The 25,459-nt window shown below is 44.9% G+C and overlaps 2 long non-coding RNA genes across 14 annotated transcripts in view; one reads left to right on the top strand and one right to left on the bottom strand.

Annotated features, from left to right (window-relative positions):
- The window catches only part of ELAVL4, a 144,808-nt gene extending 120,078 nt beyond the window's left edge, over window positions 1-24,730 (top strand). For 7 of the 12 annotated variants that reach the window (XR_002345497.1, XR_002345499.1, XR_002345498.1 and 4 more), the window contains exons 4-7: window positions 14,138-14,291; window positions 16,636-16,861; window positions 18,506-18,544; window positions 21,736-24,730. This is a non-coding gene — a long non-coding RNA (ELAV like RNA binding protein 4). The remainder of the gene's footprint in view (window positions 1-14,137; window positions 14,292-16,635; window positions 16,862-18,505; window positions 18,545-21,735) is intronic. The other 5 variants (XR_002345501.1, XR_002345494.1, XR_002345491.1 and 2 more) reach the window with 2 other exon arrangements.
- Window positions 1-25,459, bottom strand: part of LOC110261422 — a 164,324-nt gene that overhangs the window by 13,780 nt on the left and 125,085 nt on the right. The window lies entirely within an intron of this gene.

The following is a 25,459-nucleotide window of genomic DNA, read 5'->3' as shown; positions in this document are numbered from 1 at the left end:
GTGTGCAGATACTGAGGACACGTGCAGGGCAAGGCCAGGCCTCTGTCCTCAAGGAAAATACAGTCTTGGCATAGACAGCATCTACGCAGCTCTATCTCAAACCAGAGAAAGAGGATGTTTTGTTAAGTAAGCCCATCTAAGTAGTACGGATGACTGTGGATAACTCCCTACCTGGGGAAAAAACAAAAACAAAAACAAGCAAAAACAACAAGTATCTTCCTTGGAAGCGTGCATTATAGAGACCCCCTTGGATCCATCTAGGACATGTTTGCAAACATGGACTGCAGAAGAACTGTCCTTTGGATTGTTTCTTTAGTGGTAGAAAGTGGCCAGGTTCCTACCCCTCCTGGAGATCAGGCTCAGAGAAGAAGTGACTTGTCCAAGGGCACACAAGTGGCCAGCAGTTGAGCCAAGTTAGCATCCAAAGGTTCTGTGAAAGATTCTTCTAGAAGAGGAGCTACTTAATATGGGAGTTTGAACTTGAAATAATAATAATAGCAGTGATACCTTGTATTGAATATTTGCTGTGTCCAACAGTATTCTAACCCCTTTGCAGGCTTAATAACACTGAAGCGTCCCTAGGACTTTACACACATCAGCTCTAATTCTTAAAATAGTCACTCTCTCCTTTAAGGAGGAAATGGCCCCTAGGTGGCTAGGAGACTTATCCAGGATCACACAGTAAGTAAGATTTGGAGTAAGAAAAACATGTTTTAAAAATAACTCTGGCAATAGGTCACAGTGTTAGAACAGCACACTGCCTGCTTGCTCAGCAGCACATGCATTCTCTGGGTGTACATTTGGCTCCACACACACGGGTTCTACTCCCCGGCCTGGGAAGGAGATATACAAAACAAACAAATGAATCACATGGCTCCTCCAGGTTCTTCTGTAAACAAACTTGTGGTTCCCGGCTTCTGTCTGGAGACAGACCTGACTTCAGATAGTTTCTTCTCAGACCCCTGCCTTCTAGGCCCCGTGCCAGGTCCTAGGATTTCAGTGACCCAGAAGTGGCGGTGCCATGGAGATTCTCCCATCCACATGAGTCAGAGACGCATGGGGGTGGATCAGGGGCTTACACTGACTAGCCCGCCAAAGACCCCAAACTGGCTCATTTCTCAGCATTTCAACCCTAAACCCAGTGGAGATAATTTGCCCTGTACAGGGCTTTGAGAGTACTGTTTAGCCTTTTTTTTTTTAACCGGCTTGTCTTTAGAGTCTGAGAGCACTGGGCAAAATGGCTGTGGATTCTGGAAAATGATTCCTGGTATTCCTCAACTCTACACTGGATGTCCCAGTCCTGAACCTCTCCATGGGCTTTACCAGAGCAGCTTCTGAAATTGTTTTATTCTTTTTATTGTTTTTTTTTTCATTTTTTAAAGTCTTATTGAAGTACAGTTGACTTACAAAGCTGTGATCATTTCTGCTGTACAACAGAGTGATTCGGTTATATATGTGCACACATCCATTCTTTTTCAGATTCTTTTCCCATATAGAACATCACAGACCATTGGGTAAAGTTCCCTGTGAGCAGCTTCTGAATTTACACTATAATTCCAGCCTCTTGCTAAGAAGCACTCCGTTGAATGCAGTTGCAGTGGTCCAGCTCTGGGCTGTATTAATTGAGAACAAAGAAAAGCAGATGGTTCTGTAGTATCTTCAAAAGAGGGATGCGATTTACCAAAGGTTTGGATTGATACACAGGTTGTAGTGAAAGCCTTCAGTAAAAAGTGATCCAAAATGGAACTTGAGGATTTGGAATCCTAAACCTTTCAGAGTAGTGGGAGCCTGTTGGGATTAACCTGAGTTTAAGGGGCAGGATTAGAGAAGCATTCACTGTTTTGCCTCTGGCAGCTAATCTCTGGGACATGAAAAGGAGCACCTCTAATGCAGTGAAATGGGGGCGGCCCCAGGGCTGCCGGAGTCCCCACTGGATCAAGGAACTGAGGAGAGGGGAGTAGGGAGTTGTATATGGTTTGAGCAGGTGAGGGATCTGGTCAAAATAAAGTTCCAAGAAGGTTCATCTGGCAGTGGTGTGTCTCTCAGGGTGTTTGACGAATGAAACCAGCGGCTTGCAGGCTTTTGTGATAGGTTTCTGTCAGCATTGGACACTGGTTTTCATCAGCTCTATTAGGAGCTTTTTTACTCATTTTAAAAGCAAGACATGCTGATTTATAAATATTTCGGAAAATACATTATCATAGAATGAAGGCAATGCTAGCCATTTCCAACTCAATGCTGTTAACATTTTTATGTATTTCCTTCCTTTTCTTATTGTATTACATTTACAAATGATTTTGAGGCTTTTCTTTTCCTAATACTTGCATTAAGCTATTACTCAAATTATAAAAACATGACTTTTAAAAAAAGCATCCCCAGAGCACAGCTCTTGTGCAAGCTGGAGGGGAGAGTGACTTCAGGATTAGGTCTGGATGAGGGGACAAAAAGGCTGTTCCTGCCACTCTGACTGAACCCAGGAGGGTTGGCACTCGGTCAGGAGAGGGGGTGAGAGTGTAAGAAAGAAGCTTTATCACGAGGCCACAGCCTGGTTCCAGAGGGAGCAGGACTAGAGGAGGGGAAGGTGTGTGAGGGAAGCGAAAAAAACCTCCCTTCCTGGGGAAGGAAGACAGCTCCTTTATTTCAGCCTCTGGGTGATCTGATGCTGCTTAGCCATTTCTCCATTTTCGCTTTCTTCTTCTAATAGCACTACTGGTGCCTCCAGGGGATCTTTCCACACTTGAGTTTTGCAGGTTCCAGTTTGCCCCTCCCGCTTCTTCCTCTTGCCAGAGGTCGTCGGGGAGCCTCGCCTCCCTCCCTCCACCCGCAATCACCTGCCTTGCTAAAGGCCTCCATTCCGCTGAGGCATCTTTTCTTTGCACTCGGCATAAGCAATTATTTCTCCTATCACTGCTCTTAATGCTTCCCGGAGAGTTAGCAGATCATTTTTTGCTGATGGATATCACCCCACCCAGAAATGATAGACTACCTCCCCCAGTCTTGTTAATAATAAAAAGGCATTTTTCTCTCCTTCCCCCATTGTGTCTGTAGTCAGAGCCAGTGTGGGAGTGCTCCCCGGCCAAGGTCAGGAGGGGCAGCTGGATCACCAAATCCCCAAGGAACGAAGAGAGGGCACATGGCAAGGCCAGGGGAAGGAACGAAGAGCGGGCACATGGCAAGGCCAGGGGAAAGAGGAGACCCGCTTCCCTCGCTGTACCAGGGACTCCTTTCTCTGCTGTGCAAGATTCCATTTGGCTGCTTTGCTTCCCAGTGCCCCGTTAACTTCCTGAGTGAATCAATTCAGATACAGGTGTAGGAGTTTGAGAGATGGAAATACAGTTCCCCTATCCTCTGCCCAGTGAGGCTGATATGTTCCCTGTATCTTAAAGGTCATCCACAGGTCCTATGTCTGGGTTACAAAAGAAAATTGCACAGGGAGTTCCCCTTGTGGCACAGCAGAAACAAACCCGACTAATATCCATGAGGATGCTGGTTCGACCCCTGGCGTCACTTGGTGGGTCCAGGATCTGGCGTTGCTGTGGGCTGTGGTGCAGATCGAAGATGTGGCTTGGATCCCACGTTGCTGTGGATGTGGTGTGGACCAGCAGCTGTTGCTCCAATTCAGCCCCTAGCCTGGGAACTTCCATAAGCCACGGGTATGGCCCTAAAAAGCAATAATAATAATAATAATAATAATAAAAGAAAATTGGACAGGTACAGGTTACAAGGACATGTAGGTTTTCAGAAGAGTGTAGAATGAGGCTTGAGGGCTTTAGCTATCTACAAGTGTAAAAGAATCCTGTAGCATGATACGAGCTGCTCTAAAAAAATTCAGCACAGCTCAGCTTTCTTAGCCGAACGGTGGGCTCCAGACCCCAGAAAAGAGTGGTCCTTTCTTGTTCACTCTGGTCAACACATCCCCAGTGTCTTAGAACCATTCTCAGCTCTGCATTTTGAAAACACACTAAGGGTTGTCCAGGGGCAAATGAGGAAGATAGCCAGACGGTGCTGCACTCACATATTCACCCCACAGCAGTTGCTTTTCCATTGTCTAGAGAAAAAGACTGCAGTGCCTGTGAAGCGCAATCCTATATGTCAAGAATGCGGGAAGAGAACTTGTGTGTCTGTTATTTGCCTTGGATGGTAGTGAGTCCCTGGTTGTCAGAGACATTCAAACAGAGTCATTAGGGTGATATGGAAGGGTGTCCTTTGCCAGGCTGGAGTCTGACTAACTGATCCTAAAGGTCCCTCTGGCTCTGAGATGCTATAACTTTATGTTGTTCCTGGGCCTTGAACTGTTTTGTCCAGTATCATAGCTACTAGCCACAAATGGTTATTTATATTTGAATTTAAATTAAAATGAAAGAGGAGTTCCCACTGTGGGTCAGCAGAAATGAATCTGACTAGCATCCATGAGGACGCAGGTTCGATCCCTGGCCTCACACAGTGGATCTGGCATTGCCGTGAGCTGTGGTGTAGATGCAGACGTGGCTGGATCCCATGTTGCTACTACGGCTGTGGTGTAGGCCAGCAGCTACAGCTCTGATTCAATCCCTACCCTGGGAACCTCCATATGCTACAGATGTGGCCCTAAAAAGACCAAAAAAGAATAATAATAATAATAAATTAATTAATTAAAATGAAAGAAAAATTTAGTTCCTTAGTCACACTAGGCATGTTTCACGTGCTCAGGACCCATGTGTAGCTGGTGGCTACCATGTTGGGCGGCACAGATCTAGGTTTTCTTGATCCCAGAAAGTTCTGTTGGACAGCGCTGGCCTAGAACATCAGTGGCCCTGGGGAATAAAGGATCACTTCTCGGAGTTCCTGTCGTGGCGCAGCGGAAACGAATCTGACTAGGAATCATGAGGTTGCAGGTTTGATCCCTGGCCTCGCTCAGTGGGTTAAGGATCTGGCGTTGCCATGAGCTGTGGTATAGGTCACAGATGCAGCTGGGATCTGGTGTTGCTGAGGCTGTGGCATAGGCCGGCAGCTGTAGCTCTGTTTCAACCACTAGCCTAGGAACTTCCATATGCCTTGGGTGCAGCCCTAAAAAGCAAAAAAAAAAAAAAAAAAAGAGTCACTTCTCCATGGTTTCCATGAAGCCCCAGGGCAAATCAGCTGGTTTGTCAAAGATCCTAGAGCCACATTCCTCTCCCTGTTGTCCATTCAAAGAGCTCTGAGATAAGATGAAGAGTCAGCTCCAGCTCCATCAAAAACTACCAGGATGAACTTGGACAATTTAGTTTATTTCTCTGGACTTATTTCCTCATCTGTAGAATGGTTCCTTTCAGCTCTGACAGTCTAACTAATAAAATATTATAGCGTGATCTTTCCAGCTTGGTAACTTTCCAGGGAAGGTAGCAGTTTATGCCAAGTATGTGGCTTTTATTTCACTGTCCACATTAGCCTGGCATAGTGAAAACATCCCAAAATTCGGAATCGTATCCAGCCTTGTTTAGTTCAGCTGTGGTTACCTTGGGCAAGTACTCACTGAGCCAGAGTTTGTCATCTGGAAAATGGAACTAATAATGTCTCGCTTATAGGTAATCCTAGCTTATAATGGATTGCTCGAGTAATGCTCCCCAGAATGAAGATGGCAGTGAATAGGGTAAAAATTACGTGGGGAGAGGGGAAACCTTTCTCCCATCTACATGTTTGAGAGATACATAAGGAAGTAAAGAATGAGTCTGAGTCTGTACATGCCTTGGAAAGCATATACAGAGGCTTTGTATAGTGCAAAGTATTATGGAGCTTCCAAGTGACCACAGAAGTCTTACCAGTCTTTTGTAAACTCCTAAACTCAGTTAGGAGTTGCAGTTTTGTGAGGAGACTGAATGTCTTAGATCCTTGTCTGAGACCAACTCTTCCACTAATCAGGCCACAAAACCTTCAACACATCTCTGCCTTCTGGGGGCCAACAGATAGACAGCGAGGTCCATATACCAAGCAATCCCCCTTGATAATTAGATGGACTTTTCTTTTTTTTTTTTTTGGCCATGCACACAGCATGCAGAAGTTCCCAGGCCTGGGATCAAACCCAAACCACAGCAGTGACAATGCCAAATCCTTAACTGCTAGGCCACGGGGAACTCCTAGAGGGACTTTTAAAAAGAAATTGTAAGGGACATAAGTTCTATCACCACAGCATTTTTTAAAAGAAATATTTATCCTGGAGTTCCCGTTGTGGCATAGTAGTTAACGAATCCAACTAGGAACCATGAGGTTGTGGGTTCAGTCCCTGGCCTCGCTCAGTGAGTTGAGGATCTGGCGTTGCTGTGAGCTGTGGTGTAGGTTGCAGATGCGGCTCGGATCCTGCATTGCTGTGGCTCTGGCGTAGGCTGATGGCTATGGCTCCAATTCGACCCTAGCCTGGGAACCTCCATATGCCGCGGTAGCGGCCCAAGAAATGGCAAAAAGACAAAAGAAAAAAAGAAAGAAAGAAATATTAATCCTGCCTACTGTGTGCAAATACTTTCATGACATTTTCTGGATATACTTCAAATAGATGATTCCCTCTATCCTTCTCCACCTCAGAATCAGCTCCTGGGAAAGGAGCTAAAATGCCCTCCGTACACTATATTATACATTTTTGTTTCAATTCAGAGATCTTTTTTGAGCTCCTGCCCTATGTAAGGTTTGGAGACTAGATGCCACAGAGGGTCTTCAGAGACCACCAGAATAATCAGACTATTTGGCAGATGAGGTGTTAGCACAGATGACTGTGATGGGGAGCAGGGTGCAATAGTGGTTGCCACCGAAATGTGTATCATCTGTAGAGTCCAAGGAGAGAGCTTGGGCTTCGTGGAGGAGGTGGCATTCAGGCTGGGCCTAGAAGCTTGGACTGGAGTGTATTTTGCCATGATGATGAACGGATACCAAGAACAGAGGCATTTGGTTTGAACTGAGGCATAGGGTGCCTAGAAGGGTTTGCAGGAGATGAGAGGTTGGGCCATAGCCCAGCAGGCCCTGGATGCTCAGATAAGGGATTTGCACTTCCCTCACAAGGTGCTGGAGAAACACTGGAGGTTTTGAGCAGGAAGAAGTGGCACAATCAGAACTCATTAGAAACATTACCATCAGGTCTTGTCCCTGGTAAAAGAATGTCATGTCAACCACGTATCATATATCAGGCGGTGGGTGAAGGGAGTATGAGGAGTGGGCTCATAAGCAGATACCTGTTCTGCCTGTGGGCAGGGCTGCAGCCGCAAGCACAGGGCTAAATCGATCCTCACAATCAAAGCTGTTGTTTCAAGAGCCAGCTAGCTTCTTCCTGTTCTTTCTGCTCCTGGAGGTAGGATCAGAAGTCCCAGGGAAGGTTTGCTCCTAGAAGGCCCTGGAAACACCAGAGTCCTTTCTCTGCCAACATCCTCCTGGTCTCTTTGGAATGAATGCCCCCAGGGATCCGTATGCTCTGGGGAGTTTGGGCTCACTCAGACAGTATGATGTTACACCAGATTGCGGAAAATCTGCAGCCTGATCTTCTGAAACGAGTGTCTCCTCTGCTAGACTAATAGTCCTCCGTGTCAGGGACTGTTGTATCCATTTCTGTACCCACAGCCTCTAGCATAAGGCCTAAGTACATAGCAACTGTATCAAAGCCACTGTTTATTGAGCACTTACTGTGTGCAAGGCATAGTGCCTAAGAATCATATATGCATTAGCTTGTTTAAATGCTCCAACAGCTCTATTAGAAAGCTTCTAAACTAGGTTATTCAAGTGAAACAGCTCAGAAAGTGTAAGCGACTTACCCCAAGGCTTACCATTTATAGCTAGTAAGTGATTAGGATTTAAATCTACCTCTCTCCAACCCCAAAACCCTTGCTCTTAACCTCTGTCTCTTCTCCATTCCAGAAGAGATGCTGTGTTTCAGTTAAAATAACATACATGAATACATTCTTGGAGTAGCCTGTCACAAAATATAGTAGCCCGATGCTCTAACTATCATCTGTCAGTGAGACTCACAGGAGACATGAGGGGTGGCGAGGACAGAAAGGATGCTCCTAGTGTGTGGAGCCAGAATAGAAATGGGAGAAGGTTGGAAGCTACTGGTGTAGGATGCCTCATAAGGGAATGAGCTTCCTGTCCTTGGCAGTGTATCTGGTGGTTGGCCAATGGTCTTCTTCAGGTAGGATCTAATCCTACCCTGAACTTTTGAGCTCACTTCCAGGATCAGGTTTCTATGAAACAGATTTCAAGGATAATGCTTTCTGCTAGCATCACCAGCATCATCTGTCACCTTTATTTCATCTTACCACGAACTATGGTTGTGGCGATTAGCAGTTTTGCAAATAGAATGCCTAGCTCATGACAACATCCAGTCAATGATAGGGATCCTTGTAATTCAAAGGGGCCAGCAAATGGCATCCTTGTTTCCTGCATACAAGTTTGTAACCAACTGAGAGATAAGACAAAGAGAAAAACTTATGGAATCCTAAGTTCATCTTTATTACTGACTAAGGCCCAGAGGGGACAATTCCCATTGTGGCTCAGTGAGTTAAGATCCCAGCCTTGTCTTTGTGAGGATGCAGGTTCAATCCCTGGCTTCGCTCAGTGGGTTAAGGATCCGGTGTTGCCACAGCTGCAGCATAAATCACAGATGTGGCTTGGGTCTGTTGTTGCCACAGCTGCAGCTCCAATTCCATCCCTAGCCCAGGAACTTCCATAAGCTGCAGGTACGGCCATTAAAAAAAAAAAGAAAAGAAAAGAAAAATTTTTTAAAAGGGATTCTATGGACATAATGGGCTTCCTAACACAGAACCTCACACTTGGACAGACTGACATAATATGTCACAGGTGCTCTGGATCCCATAGGCCTCCCCACATGAGAGCATAGCTTGCTCCCATAGAACTCAGAGCCTGGAACATAAAGTGCTTCCGGATGGCATCTGGTTCCCAGAAGGGAGGAAGCAGGCAACGTCTGAGGCTCACTGCTCATTTCCTTTATTGAAGCCTATTCACAGCTGTGGCTCCACTTCCATAGAGAAGAGGGGATGAAGGGGTACAAAGAGGCCTGGCCTGTTACTCCAGGGAGCATCCTCCACATGGAAGGAAACACTGGGAGTGGGAACCCCGTAACCCCCACACCGCCTCTGGAACAGCCTCTGTACTACATTCTTCACTCGCTTGCATACTTCCCTCACCAGACTGTGGCTTCCTTAAAGCAAAGACTGTCCCAGCCCAGGGCCTGGCACAGGGAAAGTGTTCAGGAAGCGGAGGAGTGAATGAACTCTCATCTTCTAATGCCAGTGTTTTCCCAAAGAAGCACCTTTCCTCTAATCTTACCCTTCTCGTGACACAGAAGAGCATGCCTTTACCATGCTTTCCAAGCCTTCTCCTTTCTCTGTACCATGGTGGGTCAGACAAGGGCCAAGGTGTTGTCAGATGATTCGGGAAACACTTCTTGCGAGGCCATGCTGTTCCTCCGACCCTGCCCCGGCCAAGCCCTGGCTGTCCGCAGGTGAAGGCACCTGTGAGTGCTGTGCAGCAAGTGGCAGCCCCCAGCCCTGGTCCTGCTGCCCCCTCTCTGACAGTGCCCACCTTACCACCTTGGTGAGAAGCACTCAGGGCAGCCTTGTGAAGCCACTTCAGAAAATGGGAAGTACTTTGTGGATGTGAAGCAGCAGAATCTGTAGGAATGTGTGGAGGAAATTCACGGCAGTGAAGTGGTAAAGGACGATCCAGACCCCATCATTCGGAGGGGAGGACAGTGCTTCTGTTGGCCCACACTGACGTGTTCCAGATGTCTGCTTATGTCTTTTGTTTTGTTTTGGTTTTGCATTTTAGGGCTACATCGGTGGCATATGGAAGTTCCCAGGCTAGGGGTGGAATAGGAGCTACAACTGCCGGGCTACACCACAGCCACAGCAATGCTGGATCTGAGTCACATCTGAGACCTACACCACAGCTCGTGGCAACATGAGATCCTTAACCCACTGGGTGAGGCCAGGGATGGAACCTGCGTCCTCATGGATACTAGTCGGGCTTGTTAACCGCTGAGCCATGAAGGGAGCTCCTGCTTATGTCTTAACATTGAAAGATGTGTCCCAATGGGAGCTCAAGGCCCAGACTGGCCAACAAAGGTCTGTTGATTCATCACATAATAATATTTACTAAATGGATAACTATAGGTATGTGCTAGACACATTAAATCTGTTATCTTAATTGTCTACAATAACCCATCAAAGGAGAATTGTCCCTTGTCCCTTATCAAGATGAAATGACTTAGCCAAGGTCACAAGTAAGGTCACTTAGAGCCGGCCCATGGTCTCAGAAGCTCTGTGCTATATTGCCACTCTTGCAGAGAGTCAGGCTTACTGTGAGCCTGCAGGAATGGGGAGGCACAGGAAGGTTGGAGTGATTGTACATCTTTCATCAAGACCGTTTGTAAAGTCACCAGCCTTTGGGCCAGTGGGAGTGGCCTTCCCACCCCCAGCTCTTGCGGAGCTCCAGAACAAGGTCAGTGCTAGCATAGAAAGGCCAGTCTTGTCTTTAGGGGTTCTGGATGAAAGAAGGGAGCAGGATCCTGATGGTCTGATGGTTCTTCAGGGCACTGCCTCCAGCACTGCAAGCCCTGGGCTCTAGTGGGGTTAATAAGGCCAGCAATGCTGACTCTCTGCAAAGGCTAAAAGTCAGTGATTTTTTAGAAATATTTCAGCCTAAGAGTTCTCTTGTGGCACAGTGAGTTAAAGATCCAGCATTGTCACTGCAGTGGCTTGAGTCACTGCTGTGGTATGGGTTCCTTCCCTGGCCCAGGAACTTCCATATGCCACAGGTGTGGCCAAAAAAGAAATATTTCGGCCTGACTAAGAGCCTCACACCTGTAGTCACGCTGTTAGAATTTAATAAATATATAAGGAAACGTGAAAAGTTTAGATTCTGGGACAAGCATTTGGATATTGAATGTGGAAAGATCCTTTTCCTGTTGTTTTTGTCCACTCCCACTTCTTCAGGTTTCCTGGACAGGGGACTAAGAGAACAAAAGACTGAAGGTTCCAAATGGAGGAGAAAAACTAAGTGAGAATTAGGCTTAGTGAATGGTCTAGGTGCCGTCCACCCTTAGGATTGGTCACTGTGTTGTGACCGGGGCCTGTCACAGTCATCCTCCCTGACTGAGATTCTGCCTCTGTCGGAATCCTCCTTTGGGGGAATGTCATTGACTTCCCAGTGCCAGCTCCTTTTCCAAGCAGATCTGTCCCCAGCCTGCTCCCCTCTGTACCCCATTCCTGGCTGCCCAGAACTAAGGGGAATCAAGGTCGTTACTGTCCATTGTGCCAGGAAGGCACTGCACTAAACCCTTGACCTTCGTCATCTCTTTTGTCCTCACAATAAGAGGGCCGTCATCAGGCCATGGTTCCCTGACCCTACCTGTCTTACCAACAGTCTCACCTCAGCTCTGTCTCCTTCCTGGCCATTTTAGCCCTTAATTAAAAGGGAGATCCTTCTCCCTTTCTCTGTGTTCCAGTCCCTACATGGCCCTGGAATGGCACACATCTTACGGCATTAGGATAATTGGTCCATTCTTCCATTCAGCTCATATTTACTGAGTACCTGCGGGGGTGCCTGTTGCCCTCATGGACTTGGGAGTCCTTTAGGGCAAGAACCATGCTTTGTTCTTGCTTATTGTGTATCCCCAGCACACAGCACTGTGCCTAGCTCATGGCAGACCCTCAGGAAATGTTTGAAGACCTCTAAAATCTAGTCCTACGACAGTCTTTCAGGCTTTCCAATCCCAGACACTGGAGAATGGAAAACCTGTATCTTAGCTCTTAGCCTAGTAGGAAAACACAACTGTGATTCTGGATGCTTAACTCTCAGCATTCCCCCTAAGTAGCGGAATCTAAACTGCAATTAACCCCAAAGAGCCGTTCATGCCCAAGTCATTCATTATGATCTGTGGGTGTTCATTCATTCTTTTAGTAGGTGTTGAGCACCCTCCACGTATCAGGCTCTGTGCTGGGAGCTAAAGTCATAGAGATGAATAAGGCACACACACACAACCCAAGACCTCAACAACAGCAGAACAGATAGATGGTGAATCAAGGTCAGAACAGGTTAAGAACCATAGATGTGGTTCATCGAGAGCACCGTGTGTGGGGGGGGGTAAGGAGGCGCTAAGACCAAGGATAGCTGTCCAGAGAAGGTGGCATTTGAGCTGGGCCTGAGAAGGAGTAGGAGCAGGGCCTGAGGAAGTAGGTGGGAGTTTTTTTCCAATGAACAAAAGCACAGAGGTAGGGGGTATGTTTGGGGGATCACCAAGATCATTCAGATAATTACTTGGTTAGTCATTGGCAGGGGTGAGACAGACATATTACTGATGTTCTATTTTCCCCTCCCTACCACTCCTTCCTTGTGCCTAGAAAAAAATCGTTCTGCTGGGTTATAACCTGAAAGGACAGGGGTAGGAGAGCCTTGTGTGGAGCAATGTCCTGTTCTGGCAGTCACATGGGATTCTTGATTTTTCAGCCCCTACCCTCAAATGCACATGCAGGGATGCTCCATGTAAAGGTCCCTCTGCCTCTCAGCCGTGGGCAGGGAGGAAGCCTACAGAGGCCACCCACGAGTTTCTAGAAGACGTAGACGCTGTAGATGGGCTGCCTTGTCCCACTGACAGGAAGAGGCCAGTGAGACCGATTAGTCACGCACATCATTTTATTTTATGTTGGGTAAACATCTTTTTTAGGTGGGAAGCCCATAAAGAGACCTGGCGTCTCTGCACAGAAAGGGAGAGTGCCATGGGTGAGGGGTCTGCCCATGCCTCATGGCTCTTTGCATGGTCTGCCGCTAGACCCATTCTCAGAGTCAAGGTCCACTTCACTGCTGGACGTTTAGTTGCTAATACCAAAGGTCCCGTTTAAGAAGTACAATTCCTTTTGTAAACATGCTTTTCTGTGTGCAGAGCACACGCGCGTGTGCGTGCGTGCACACACACACACACACACACTTACCCCTATCGTCTTAGCAGGTCCTATGAATTGGTTATATAAATGAAATAAAACTCCCAACTGAAAAATGCTAAGGCATATAGGTCCCTTCCTGTCCAGCATTGTCAGATGTGCTCTGAAATGACTGTTTTCATCATCTATTCTGAGCCATAACCGCCCCAGAAATAGCTTTAGCAGGAAAGTGCTTTTGTTAGACTAGCTGTAAATTATATTTCAAATGTCTGATGTTGTTTTCTTAAAAAATAAATAAATAAGTAAATGGAAGTCTAAAATTAATGACTGCTGGGGTTTGCTTTGCTTATGTGTACTGCTACAGATTTGGCTTCTTGCAGATGGAATTTCAGATCTGTTTACACTTCTGTGTTAGCTTTTTTGGGGAAAAAAAAGCAGTTGAGAGATCTGGGAGGACAAATTTACAAAGTCGAACTTATTATAACCAGCAAGGCTCGTTTCTCTCTCCACTGCCCTCTCCCTCCCTGCTTTCCACTGCACCCTCATTCTGTTTATTGTGGTTTTATCTGCTCTGCCTCAAAGTTAGAAGGCCACTGGTTCTTGCAGATGTTATGACAAGGTCACATAGCCAGTTTCGCAAGCAGATGTTCATTCAGCCCCATTTCACCAGCACTTTGTCATTCAGTGAGAGCAGACCTTGTGGGAACAGATTGGAACAACACAAAGGATGGGACATTAAAAAAAAAAAAAGTCTTGCAGAGAACCTGATCGCTTTCATGCGTCTAAGAAGGGGGTGGGGGTGGGTGGTGGCAAGGAGAGAAATTTGCAGAGCAGAATTTCATGGGTCTTTTTTTTTTTTTTTTTGGTTTATTCAAAGATTATTATGTGTTGGATACAGTAAATCATCTATACACCCACATCCAGGAGGTAAATCTTCAGAATTCCATGTGTGGGTAGTTCTGCATTTAACAGCTGCCATACAGTAGCTATTTTGTTCTGCACTTAGAGACCCTTATCTGTGCATTTGTTTTAAGCTATCATCAACTCTCCTTTTATTCCTCCCTGGCTGTTCTCCTGGTTCTCATGGCTATTCCAAGAGCAGCTAAAATCTGAACTACGGCGTTATTTGAACTGACACTGTGAGTTAGAATGATAGACGGGGGGCTGTCATCTTAATTGTCGACTCAGTCTCGACTCAGAGGGTGTTGCCTCTAATGGATTTAGCCCCTCTTGCCTTTTCCTAGGTCTCATACGCCCGTCCGAGCTCTGCCTCAATCAGGGATGCTAACCTGTACGTTAGCGGCCTTCCCAAAACCATGACGCAGAAGGAACTGGAGCAGCTTTTCTCGCAATATGGCCGCATCATCACCTCACGAATCCTGGTCGATCAAGTCACAGGTGAAGCATTTCTTTGTCATTTCTTTCCTTGTGTCTCAGTGTCACCAGCCTGTGCTCTGTGACTCATAGGAGCAGAGGGGTATGATGACTTGGGGTAAAAGATGGGAGTAGGCAGATTTTTTACTTCAGAGAAAGACTTTTTATCCACCAGTTGCCCCCAACTTCAGATGGGCCGTGCTGGGAAGTAGGAGATGAAGATCAGGGTAAATTGTTCTTCAAGCAGCTAAACTCCCTGGCAGAGTTGTAAAGAGGATTCAGCCGTCACGTTGAGTGTGGGACTGAATGACCTTCAACGTCTCTTTCAGTCCTTGACCAAGTAACATTACTTTGGTCTGTGAAAGGAGCCTGTATGTAGAGCTCTGGCTCTGATGATAGCATTTAGAGTTGCCTCGTCAGGCCGCCTCATTTCACATGTGAGGACCCAAGTGGTCCAAAGCGGGGCATCTGACTTCTGTCCCGTTGGTAGCAGTTCAGGGATAGCCCAAGATCTGGTGCCGTGCCGCTACTTCAGCCGTAGCAAGGAAGAGCAACCACCACCTCTCAGTAAGGAAGGCACCTCGCTTGCATTTTTTTTTTAATTTTTAATTTAATTTTTTTATTTTTTTATTGTTATTTTTCCAATACAATTTTTTTTTCTACTGTACAGCATGGTGACCCAGTTACACATACATGTATACATTCTATTTTCTCACATTATCATGCTCCAGCATAAGTGACTAGACATAGTTCTCAGTGCTACACAGCAGGCTCTCATTGCTAATTCATTCCAAAGGCAACAGTTTGCATCTATTAACCCCAAGCTCCCAATCCGTCCCCTCCCTCCCCCTCCCCCTCGGCAACCACAAGTCTTTTTTCCAAGTCCATGATTTTCTTTTCTGTTGCATTTTTTTTAAATATTTTATTTTATTTTATTTTATTTTTGTCTTTTTAGGGCTGCACCTGTGGCATATGGAAGTTCCCAGGCTAGGGGAATCGGAGCTGTTGCCACCACCCTACGCCAGAGCCACAGCAATGCCAGATCCGAGCCGCATCTGTGACCTACACCACAGCTCACCGCAACAGCAGATCCATAACCCACTGAGCGAGGCCAGGGATGGAACCCACAACCTTATGGTTCCTAGTCGGATTTGTTTCTGCTGTGCCACAATGGGAACTCCTCTTGCATTTTTGACGACAGAATATTTTCATCTACTCCAAAGGCGATCCCAATGGAAAACACCCCCTGAGAGCAGTTTAGCATGTGCTGATCATTTGACCATTGCCACAAACCCTCGCTGAAGGCAGCTCTGCCTCAGATGCTGCGCAGGGGTCACCAGAGACCAGGGAATGAAGCTGGCATGGTCCCACCCTCACAAGACTCCAGTGTGAGAAGTACCTGCTAGGGTTGTGCCGTGCAGCACAAGAGCTCAGGAGAGGGCGGGCTGGGCCTGGGGGCACTGTTGGGAAGGAAGGTTCCATCATGGAGGTGATGTTTGAACAGAATTTTGGAGGATGACTTGCAATTATCTGGCAAGAAGGAGAGGTAGACCATTCTAGGTGGATGGGATGCATCCTAGAGAAGAGGTGGCTAGGACATATCCACAGCCTGTTCAAGGAATATCTGGCAGTTCAACACGGCTGGCATGAGGTTCAACAGGGGACTGGGACCAGATCATCAGGGGCATTAAATGCCATGCCAGCAAGTCTGGACTTCATCTGTATGCAGCATGGAGCCACGGGAGGGTTTTTGTGGGTTTTAATCATTTGTTCTTCCGTGTTTAGAGTAGAGAGCAATGAGGAAGAGGTACCATGAACAAGGAAAAATATTGAAAAGGTACAAAAAAGGTATAAAAGATGATTTAAAGGGTGCAATGTGGTCAGAGTTAACTTTTCAAATAGATTCTTTAGTTGCCAGGTATGGAGGACACATTGGAGGACCAGAAACTGGACCGTGTGTGATCAATTACAGCAGCTAAAGGGAGACTGAGGGCTGAGCAGGGTGGTGTCGGAGGGCTGGAAAGAGTGAGAGATGCCCGTGTTTTGTGCAGGGAGTCACCGGTCCAGAGCCATGCTGGCAGATGTGCAGGCAGGTGCATTTTGATGGGTAAGAGAGATCCGGGAAGCCAGGCTCGGGCCAACTCCCCTCAGAACCTCATGGGGCCCAGCTCATCCCTTCCCAGATATGGAAGTTCTGAGGCCAAGGATTGAATCCACGCCGCAGCTGCAGCAGTGCCAGATGCTTTTAAACCACTGCACCACATCTTCACCATGACCCGAGTAGCTGCGGTCAGATTTTTAACCCACTGCGCCGCAGCAGGAACTGCAGTCTGTTCCCTCTTTATGAAGGCTCTTTTTCTTTCCTCAGGAGTATCCAGAGGGGTGGGATTCATCCGGTTTGATAAGAGGATTGAGGCAGAAGAAGCCATCAAAGGGCTGAATGGCCAGAAGCCCAGCGGTGCTACAGAACCGATTACTGTGAAGTTTGCCAACAACCCCAGCCAGAAGTCCAGCCAGGCCCTGCTCTCCCAGCTCTACCAGTCCCCAAACCGGCGCTACCCCGGCCCACTTCACCACCAGGCTCAGAGGTTCAGGTAGGCAAGCCCACAGGGGGAAGAGCCCTGCCCGGGTACAGAGCCCGGCCAGAGCCAGGGAACCCCACGGCTCTGGAGGATGGGGCAGGCTAAGGGCCTCTGCCCCCAGGCATCACCGTGCAGATCTCCCCCTGCACCCCAGTTTCCACTGCTAGAAAATGTGATGATGGGATCAGATGCTTTTCTAAGCTCCCTTTCAAACTACCACTGTGGCTGCGGTTAAACTTCAGACTCTTTAGTTGAAACAAAATTTATGCATTTAACCAAGCAGTGAGGTTCAGTTTCCACAAGCGTTAATCACAGATAACTGACGGCATTCCTCAGTTTAGACGTAAGGCTAAGATGGTGGCTTTTGATAAAGTCAAAGAAGAGAGAAGCCTTGCCAGAGAGAGAGGACTGGCTCCCTCCTCTTTCTCCGGCTGGTAACTGTTGGGTCGGGAAGGCAAGGGTGTCGGGATGCCCTCTCCTCTGTGTTAACTTTGCTCTGACATGAAGTCAGCGGACTCTGGGAGGATGAGGAGAAAGGCTCTGTCCATGCCTCATTAGTGTTTCCTTCAGGCACCCAGCCCCCCAGGAAGCGCCAGGTGCAGTGGGGCGTCCCCTCGTCATGGGACGTTTCTGAAAGGCAGGTTTCTCTCCATGAAGGCATTCCGACCTTGATCAGCCTCTGCTGTGCCAGAGATGAGAATATCCCTGACCTACCCATAATAGTTCTAAATAATGCTTTTATTCCACCCATGTTCTGACTTTCCTTCAATAAAAGGGTCGTTCTCTTTTTCAAACATCCCATGAGCCATTAGTAGGCCCTTCCATCTAGCTACAGTGAGGAGAAAAATCAGCCTTGGGAGTGTCCTTGCAGGCCCGGTGAACTCGAAATGGTTAATGACTTCATGAAGAGTCCAAGTCATCTAATTTTTATTTTGTGTGAGAGCACATGCAGTATTTATGTAAAAAGCCTTTCCAGCAGGCTTCTAATGGTGGAAACAATGGTTACTACTGCCCCATGATGTGACTAGCTTGTCCCCAAATATACTGAACATGAAGGAGATTATAACAAAATGACAGTTTGCTGGGCGGTGTTTTCAGGTTGTAAATCGTAAGCTCGTTAAAAAAACAAACAGACAAACAAAAAAAAACCTGAACCCTCAAACTCCCCTCCTCCAAAGGCAAAAAAAAAAATGTGTGTGGTAAAAAGATTAGGTTAATGTAGCCAGGCTAAGGAAAAGATCCATTCTGATATGCATTACGTGTGCATGCATTGTTAACCTGGAACAGAGACCTTTATTCATAAATTTAATTACAACAAAGGTGACCAACTTAAGAAGCCGCCCCTTTTAAAAATTTTTCACACACAACATAAAATCCACACAAATGTTCTGAGAACTGGGGGGAGTGGGATTAATTCAGACCCTGAGAGCAAAGAAGGTTCATTAGACAGTTGCTTTAAACTCCAGCATTGACCTGAACATGAATTACTTTAGTCAGAGACAGGAAGGGGGAAACTATCAGTGGCTAGACTCGTAAGCACTGGGGAAAGTTGTTGAGCTTTTCTTCTTTGAAAATGGAGCATTCTTATTAATAGTTCCATTGAGCGATCTTGCCATCTGTGAGGCATTAACCCAGAGACCCTCCTTCTCTTTGCAGGCTGGACAATTTGCTTAATATGGCCTATGGCGTAAAGAGGTAATTAAAACTCCACAGATTGCCAGATGTCCGTGTTGGCACAGACTGGGGCTAGAATTTTTTTTTTTAATTCACTAACTTTACTTTTTTTTTTAATTCTTCCTTTTTCTTCCACCAGCATGTCAAATTCTTAATTTTAATTTCAGACCTCAGTTGGTTTTGTTTCTTTTAGGGCACACAAAGTGTGTTTGTGTGTTTCACTTTTTCTTTTATTTGCAGGTGGGCTTCTCCTATGGTTCAGGTGCCACAGCTACCAAGCCCTTGATAATCTGGTCCTCTGAACAGCTCCCCTAAGGGGGACGGCTGCGACTCTTTGCCAGCTGATTTTGCAAACTTGCAAAGCAACTGTTTTGCATTAGCAATGCCAAGATTCAGTTAAGAGGGCAGATTCCAGCAAATCAAAATTAGAACATTTTGTTAATCATGGTTGACAATCTTATGATTGTCAGCGGAAAAATTAGATTTTGGACTACCAGCCCCAGCCAAAGCATGAATAAACGCGTGTACAACCTTACGACTCCAGCCCCCACCTCAATGTGCATTTCAGGGCACAGCCTGAGAATGAAGTGTATCTGTGTGCACCTCAACCAGGAGTTTCTTTTGTTACAGGTTTTAGCAGTTATTATCAATCCTACCTTGGTTATATATGTATGTATGTTTTAAACTTGCTGTTTCTTTTATTTAAAACCTTTTTGTGGGGTTGCGGGCCCAAGTCGCGTCAAGGTTGGGGTGGGGGTTGGCTCTCTGAATGAATGTAGTCACAAAGGTGGTCCAGACCTAGTCTGAGAGCTGCATCTCGGGGAGTTGGGTGCATTATGTCACTGTGTCCACGAGATTCCCACCTGTGCCTGTGAGGAGCCCCCCTGAGCTGCCGGGGACATCACATCTTCCTCATCCTGCTCAGTAGAGCTGCACACTTTGATCCCTTCCTGCAGTCAAGGGAAAGAGAATAGTCCAAACAGTCACACTCCCTATAGGAGGCAGTGCTTTCACCACTGGGCTGTGCATGGTAAGTACCCTGCTCTGGAAACCTGCACACAGTGGAGGAAGTGACTTGACTGCAGACTTCACTCTCAGGGTGCCAGCCTCTTGAATCCCAGCCCCAGAACCGGTGAGGGTAACTGAATGATCGCCACACTGCCTGCCTGTTCCCAGACGTTTTCCGCTCTGCCGTGTACCTTTGCTCCTGTCTAACTTTAATGAGGCAGCATCAAATATTATGAAAAGAGTGATGCTAAGACATGGATGAGGTCAAGGAAAACAGCGGAAGCACACCTGCTTCCCTCTCCCGCAGTTCCTCACCCGTAGTAAACATCCCAAGTTGATAAGAGCTTCTCTTTTCCTATTAAGCCCAGATTTGGATCCAGAGTCCTTCCTACCAAAGTGCTCCAGGTAACATTACCAACTAGAGTTGAAGCCTCTTTGCTAGCCCTGACTTTGGTCTTGTACTACTTAGCTGTTCTCTGCCTATAAACTGCAAGAGGTCGATTGACTCAGCTGGAGGAGAGAACGTTGAGAAGACAGTCTTCAGAAATAATGCAAATAACAATGAGACATGCATTTGCCCTCCTAAGAATCTGTACCATGATGTTTCTGGGTTCTGTCCTATTATTTGTTTTCAAGCAAGAGGGAAAAGTGACTCAATGAATAATACCAAAAACAGTGTCCAGTGAGTCGTTACGGTTAGCATATCTTCAGCCGTTTGATGATCTAAATTCCAGTTAGATGCATAACTATTCTTTCACAGGACTTTCAAATCTCTAGGAATATATGCTTATTTTTAAAACAGTCCTAGATGATACTTTATCCACTTTCTTCTCCAGTTTTTCCTCCTCTCCTCCTCTTCGGAAAGAAAGAAAAATGAAAAGCAAAGTGCTAGTCAGTATATAGAACCAAAATATGGTATAAGTTTGGTATAAAGTAAAGTAAAATGTTAAAAAATACTTTTTTGCTACAGGCACTGGTAACCTGTTATTTCATCTGATGCATCCATCATGAATCACACACACATTTTATCAGACAGTGAATAGAATCTGAAGGATTGTTTTTCTTCTCAAAATTATGTGAAAACTGGAGTTCCCATTGTGGCTCAGTGGAAATGAACCCGACCAGTATCCTTGAGGATGCGGGTTCAGTCCCTGGCCTTGCTCAGTGGGTTAAGGATCTGGTGTTGCCATGTGGCCTGTGGTGTAGGTTACAGATGTGGCTCAGATCCCGTGTTGCTGTGGCTGTGGTGTAGGCTGGCAGCTGCAGCTCTGATTCAACCGCTAGCCTAGGAACTTCCATATGCCTTGGGTGCGGCCCTAAAAAGCCAGAAAAAAAAAAAAAAATTACGTGAAAACTGAGATTTCAAAGCCTCATACAAAAGTAGTTGTAATAAGGCAAATAACCATTTTCTGCTTTTCTAATGTACAATGTTTCAAGATCTATAAATGCACAAACCACTTGACATCTCCCTCCTGTGACACTTAGAAATGAATTCCAGATAATAGAGAATCAAGGAGTGTCACATCCTTACTATTTTTGCTCAGGAGTTCTTGGCACTCTTTTGAATAAATGCTAATGAAACATAAGCCACCCATCCGATTAAAAACAAGACCTATCTGTTCATTCTCATGGATCTCCACCCTCAATAATATCGAGAGATCTTTAACAAGTGTAAGTCAAGGGACTGCAAAGATGGTGGACTTGAGCACTTACAGGGCCATCCCCTCATCTGCCTTAAAAAATAAAATTTCCCAAGCACCGACATCCGCCTGTGTTATTCGCCAGTTCAGTCAATAAACAGCTATTGAGTGTTTTCTCTGTGTCATATGTGTGAGATTCCCATATGGTCCCCACTGAATGAATAAGGAAAGCAATAGGATGAATCAAGTACGGCCTCTTCCCTGAAGAGCTAGCTGTCTGTCTACCGTGGGGAGGGAGGTGAGGGTCAGGGTGGGATCTCCCACGAACACATACTGGGATGAGAGCCTCGCTGTGGGAACTGCTCGTGGTTTTTAGGAGCTGACCTAGGCCTTTCTCTTGGCATGTACGTGCCTTAGCCAGTCTAGCCGTTCCCAGCAGAAGAAATGCCACAGACATTAGTTTTTGCGTTTTGGTTTTTAAACCCTGAAGACTCTCCTGCAAACACTCACTCAGCCCTCTGCCCCGTGTCTGTGTCTGTGCATCTGTGTGTTTTCCACGGTCAGACTGATGTCTGGACCAGTCCCCCCTTCTGCTTGTCCCCCCAGGTTCTCCCCAATCACCATTGACGGGATGACAAGCCTTGTGGGAATGAACATCCCTGGTCACACAGGAACGGGCTGGTGCATCTTTGTCTACAACCTGTCTCCTGATTCCGACGAGAGTGTCCTCTGGCAGCTCTTCGGCCCCTTCGGCGCAGTGAACAACGTCAAAGTCATCCGAGACTTCAATACCAACAAGTGCAAGGGATTCGGCTTTGTCACCATGACCAACTATGACGAGGCAGCCATGGCCATCGCCAGCCTCAACGGGTACCGCCTGGGAGACCGAGTGCTGCAAGTTTCCTTTAAAACCAACAAAGCCCACAAGTCCTGAATTTCCCATCCTTACTTATTAAAAAATATATATAAATATATACGAACAAACCACACGCGCGCACACACACACATACACACGCACACACACAAAAGAGAGAGAAACTTTTCGAGGCTTATATTCAACCATGGACTTTATAAGCCAGTGTTGCCTAAGTATTAAAACATTGGATTATCCTGAAGTGTACCAGGAAAGGATTTTATAATGCTTAGAAAAAAAGAAAAAAAAAAACACAAAAAAATACCTTTGATGCATTGAATGTTCTTTCATAGCTGTCGTTGTTGACTATAATATACACAGATAGCAACGTGCAGGGATTTTTACCCAGCCAGCTAACTTTACTACCTTCCTTGAAGGTGGGTCTTTTTAAGATGACCATTCGCTCATTTGAAGAAGAAAAACAAAAAACAAAAAAAAAATAATAAAAATAAAACAATTTTTACAAAGTAATGGGATTCAAAGAAAGAAAAAAAAAGATTTTTCTTTTTTGTCAAAATGTTGATCCAATCAGATTGGTTAAAAACCCCCACACAAATTAAAGAGGAATAATAAAAATTGCAAAAATTACAAAAACTTTTGCAAATGTTTTTATTTTTCCTTTTTTCTTTTATATCATGTGAACTAAAACAGTCTTCTGTTAGGGGATGGGGGCAAGGGGGATACCTGATGACATTAACAATTTAATAACATTAACATTGTTGCCAAAGAGGTGGTCTCTTTGCTGAAAATGGGTTTCAAGAAAAATCTATTTTTATAAAATATAAAGAATTTTTACAAGAGAATCTGGATTTGAGAAAAAAAATATTTTGACTGGCTAATTTAGGGGAAATTGACAACTTTGTCGCGTTCATACTGCACTGGTAACTTTTTAGAGATCAGGATGTGTGTTTTAAACTGGATTCGTAGACTGTTTTTTGAAGGATGGGCTATAAACAGATGATCTTCATATCTTTTCATAGCATGTAATAATAATAAAAAAATATTAATTACTAGGGGAAAGGAGTGTTCGTTCTACCCAGGGTACCACAGTTCCCCACAGTCAAAACCCAAAAGCAAGGAGATGAGTTGAAAGACAGTTTTTCTTTAAGTCATCAGTATGGGATGTCAGCAGAACAAAAATTAAAAAGATTCATTTTCCTTTTGATCTAAAACTTCCTTAGTTTGAGCAGTAGGTGCTACGAAATTATTTACATATCTTAGTATCATAGTTAAATGTATGTGTTTAGGAGAGGAAAACAAAAGATAAATTTGCTTTAAATTCATTAAGGAATTTTCAAATTCACTTTGTAGCCCATGCTGATAGAACTGGGCTGTGTTGGTACATTTGAAACACTGTTTATGTTGCTTGAAACACTTATTTATTTAATCGCCGATGTGATGATGCCTATGGCCGAGATCAAATATAGCTAGATTGGCTAGACTACTTATTTGTTTACTTAAACTATGGGAAGAAGCATATTATTGTGTCATTCTGTTGTGTGTGTATGTGTATATACAATATAAATATATATATATATAAAGTTATTTTTCCTTTGGGTTAATTTATTATAAGTTGTAACACTTGGCTAGTTTTGTTTGTATATGTCTTAAAAATGTTTTCTTATGCTATTTAAGTGACAGTTAAAGAGGTATCAAGGTAACTTGTGTAGAACTATTGTTTGATATATTGTCATGTTTGTTGTGAATATTTTTTCTTACTGCACAGTAGAAAAATAAAAACAACTGGGTCTTTATTTTAATGTAACTCAGATTGGGGAAAACAAAACAGAGCTAAAGGAACAAAATGACTGAGGGAGCTTTCTCCCACGTCCAGTGCACTGATCATTTGAGTATGTTTGTGCTTCGTACGGTTATATATTTAAAACAAAAACAAAACAAAAAAATACAAGGGTTCATGCTCTTCCCTGGGTAATAGAAACAGTTACTCGCTATGCATAATCTAGTTGATAGTTAAATTTGCTATTGCTTTTCTTGTCTTGTTATATACAATCTTTTCAATACCAGTTTAGTCTTAATGGTAATAAAACGTTATGGTTATTTATAACTTGTGCTTATTTTGTGCGTTTTTTCCCATGCTGAACCCACTAAGTGCATGTAGACAGAACTGTTGTTTTCACACTGAAGAGGCAAACTTTGTAGTAGTCGTTGTAGTGGTAGACAGATAACGAAAACCACGGCTGCATCATAGACTCCTCCTTTAAATTTTTTTTCTGTTTTTTTTTCCTCTTTTCGGTTTTGAGAAAAAACAAACAAACAAAAACCAAAAACACCAGATTTCAGTTCAGAGAACACTCGTTCAACATTCACGGAAACCTTCTTACATCACCTGCTATGAATGAACGCAGTTGCTGGCAAAGTTTTGATGCATTTGCTAAGCATTAGTGGGAAAGGCATGCCAAAATCCCTTCTCTATAATGTGTTCACTCTTGGGGGAAAAAAAAAGGAAAAAAAATCTTAGGACCAGGCAGTTGTATACTTTAGTTATAATGAATGACTTCATGTTAATCTTGCTAGTTTAGATGATTTCCGAGGGAAAGTATTGTAAATGGTTTTTTTTTCATACTCTTGTTGTGTTTGAATTATTTGTACTTTATCTGTCCAGACAATAAATGAAGTGTGTAGAATGGATTTGAGCTTCCCAGATTTTTAAATGTGTTCATGCAAACTTTTTTTTTTTCTGTAGCATCTTCAGATTTCCCCAGTATTTTTACCATTAAACAAACAAAAGAGGCAGAGTAAAATTCTGTTTTGCAAGTTAGCCCAGTCTCGCAAAGTCAACTCAGTATTCAAAAGTTATCACTCTAGTTCCGCACTGCTACTGTGGTCTCCAACCAGCAGTTACAGGTATCATCTGGGAGCTTGTTAAAATGCAGAGTCTTGGGCCAAATGCAAATCTATATTTAACCAGATCTCCAGGTGAATCACTGGTACTTTAAAGCGTGAGGAGCACTGCCCTGGTTGACAACAAGCCGGCAAGTTTGGCATTGTGTTTGGTACTATGATACATTAAGGTCTGTAATTCATGTAGAAGCATACTTGCGACTTGTGCAGAAGAAAGGGCATCACTATTTGCAGAGCATCTGTCATGTGTCAGACAGGCTACGTGGTGCTCTCTGCCTTCTCTCACTCGGTCCTGCAGCAATTGGGAGACGTGAATAGCACTATCCTCATTTCACAGATGGCAAGACTGAGGCCCAGTGAGATTCAGTAACTTAAAACAGCTGGCAAATGTCCAGCTGGGCTTTGAAGCCAAGTCTGATTCAACTGAATAGCACCTCAACAGAGCTATGGAAAGAGGCCATCTGTATAGGAAACGACAAGAAAGGCCATCTCTTTATTTAAACTCATTTTTTG

This window comes from Sus scrofa, chromosome 6 (genome assembly GCF_000003025.6).
Source record: "Sus scrofa isolate TJ Tabasco breed Duroc chromosome 6, Sscrofa11.1, whole genome shotgun sequence".
Taxonomy (NCBI): Eukaryota; Metazoa; Chordata; class Mammalia; order Artiodactyla; family Suidae; genus Sus; species Sus scrofa.
Note: the sequence above shows the minus strand (reverse complement) of the source record. Positions and strands in the feature narration are given on the sequence as shown.